This window comes from Bubalus kerabau, chromosome 2 (genome assembly GCF_029407905.1).
Source record: "Bubalus kerabau isolate K-KA32 ecotype Philippines breed swamp buffalo chromosome 2, PCC_UOA_SB_1v2, whole genome shotgun sequence".
NCBI lineage: Eukaryota > Metazoa > Chordata > Mammalia > Artiodactyla > Bovidae > Bubalus > Bubalus kerabau.
Window position 1 is genome coordinate 129,241,401 of NC_073625.1, and position 2,835 is coordinate 129,244,235.

Sequence of the window (2,835 nt, forward strand, 5' to 3'; positions counted from 1 at the left end):
GAGTCTGAGTGAACTCCGGGAGTTGGTGATGGACAGGGAGGCCTGGCGTGCTGCGATTCATGAGGTCGCAAAGAGTCGGACACGACTGAGTGACTGAACTGAACTGAACTGAAATTTGTTTTTGTTTTTGTTTGGTTTGTTTGTTTTTTAATTAATCAGGCTTTTACTGTTCACAAGGTTATTTGGGAGTTGCAAAATTTTTTCCCTGTATTCCCCCATTCAATCTGGGCTGCCACAATCAGACAGACTGAAATCACAAGGACACATTTTTCTTGCATCTATAGTGGAAACCTTAGCAGACAGTAAGAGCTCCAGGCCTGTCAGATAGATGAATTTTATGTATAAATTCTTTTGAATACCTATATAGGCAAATATAATCTGCCAGAAGAACACCTGAATTTCCTCCTTTCCAATTCTCAAACCCCTTATTTTCCTGCATTGGCAAGGTTCTCCAGTGGGGAAAATAAGTCATGATAGCAGGCATCCTTGTCTTACTCCTAAGTTTAAAAGAAATGCTGCTGAAATTGGGCTATATATGCTTGCTGTGGATTATTGATGGGTAACCTTCGTTATGTTCAAAAAGTTTCCTTCTAACCCAAACTGGTAAGGTTTGTCATGAATGAATTTAAAATTTCATCAAATGTTTTCTCTGAATCTGTTAAATGAACATACATATTCTCCTTTGATTTTTTGATATGGTGAATCACATTTATAAATTTTTCTAAGCTAAATATTCTCGCACTCTGGTGCAAACTCTAATTATACACCACTTATTTCATTTTGCTAGTATTTTTGTTTATAACTTTTGCATCTAGAAGCTCAAGTGTGTGTATCAGTTCTCTACTGCAATAATAATTGTCCTAAACTTATTGATTAAAACAATAGGACTTCCCTGTGGCTCAGTGGTAAAGAATTCGCGCACCAATGCAAGAGACACAGGTTTGATGCCTGATCTGGGAAGATTCCACATGTCATGGAATAAATAAGTCTGTGTGCCACAGCTATTGAGCCTGTGCTCTAGAGCCTGGGAACTGCAACTACTGAGCCCACGTGCTGCACATACTGAAGCCCGCACCCTAGAGCTTGTGCTCTGCAACAAGAGAAGCCACCCCAGCGAGAAGCCCTTGTACCACAACTAGAGAGGAGCCCCCACTCTCCACTAACTAGAGAAAAGCCCACATAGCAACAAAGACCCAGCATAGCCAAAAATTAAAAAGTAAATAAAAACAGCAATAAGCATCTGTTCTATCTTAGTTTCTGTGGGTCAGGAATATGTGAGGAATGTAGCTGGGTGGTTTTGTCTTAGGGTCTCTCATGAGATGGCCAATTAGAACAGCCATCCAAAGGCTTAACTATGACTGGAGGAAACACATCTAAGGTGACCCACTCATATGACTGGCAAACTAGTGCTCCCTATGGGCAGAAGGCTCAGTTCCTCATCACATGGGTCTCTCTACAGGGATACTTGAGTGTGTTTATGACATGGCAACTGGCTTCCTCTAGAGCGAGCTGTCCATAGGGTAAGGCAGAGAAGCTCTAGTGGCTTTTATGGATTGGCCTCCACAGACGTATGCTGTTGCTTCTGCAGCACTCTAGTAGTGAACACACAGACAAGCCACAATTCACTGTGGGAATCTACATAAGGATGTGAATATCAGGAGATGAGGATCACTAGGGGCCATCTTAGAGGATGGCTACCAGTGAGATTGGTTTATAATTTTCTTTTCTTGAGCCGATCTTGTTTGGTTTGTATCAAGAATTAATTACCAGCCTCAAAAATTAATTACCTGGTTCAATTCTATGAAGTAGTTCTTTGAAGGGTCAATAAAACCTTCCTGCTAAAACTCATGTATTTTGAAGAGAGAGATGTTTGATTCATTGTACAATTATTAATGGCTAATCAAAAATTTTTGTATATTCTTGGGTCATCTGATTATTCATATTTTTAGAAAAATATCTATTTTCTCTGTTTTTAATTTCACTGACTAGAAATTGCTCTATCATTCTCTTACTATATTGTTTTAAATTTCTACCTTATTTCTAGTTGTGTCTATTTTTTGTTTCTAAGAAGGCTGAGCGCCGAAGAATTGATGCTTTTGAACTGTGGTGTTGGAGAAGACTCTTGAGAGTCCCTTGGACTGCAAGGAGATCCAACTAGTCCATTCTGAAGGAGATCAGCCCTGGGGTTTCTTTGGAAGGAATGATGCTAAAGCTGAAACTCCAGTACTTTGGCCACCTCATGCGAAGAGTTGACTCATTGGAAAAGACTCTGATGCTGGGAGGGATTGGGGGCAGGAGGAGAAGGGGACGACAGAGGATGAGATGGCTGGATGGCATCACTGACTCGATGGACGTGAGTCTGAGTGAACTCCGGGAGTTGGTGATGGACAGGGAGGCCTGGCGTGCTGCGATTCATGAGGTCGCAAAGAGTCGGACACGACTGAGCAACTGAACTGAACTGAACTGAATATTGCTTATTCATGACTTCTTTTTTTTCTTGATGAATCTTGCTGAAAGTTTGTGTATTGTGGACCTCCCTGGTGGTCCAGTAGTTAAGAATCCACTTGCCAATGCAGGAGACACAGGTTCAAACCCTGACCTGGATTCCACATGCCTTGAGTCACTAAGCCCGTGTGCCACAACTACTGGAGCCCATGCTGCTGCTGCTGCTGCTAAGTCGCTTCAGTCGTGTCCGACTCTGTGCGACCCCATAGACGGCCTCCTACCAGGCTCCTCTGTCCCTGGGATTCTCCAGGCAAGAACACTGGAGTGGGTTGCCATTTCCTTCTCCAACTGGAGCCCATGAGCTGCAGCTAATGAAGTCTGAGTACCCTT

General features: G+C 42.5%; 1 non-coding gene across 1 annotated transcript; it reads right to left on the minus strand.

Moving 5' to 3' along the window:
• Window positions 1-203: 203 nt before the first annotated feature.
• On the minus strand, window positions 204-334 carry LOC129645154 (small nucleolar RNA SNORA31). Its single transcript, XR_008711242.1, has one exon. It is a non-coding gene; the product is annotated as a small nucleolar RNA SNORA31 (small nucleolar RNA).
• Window positions 335-2,835: the final 2,501 nt, after the last annotated feature.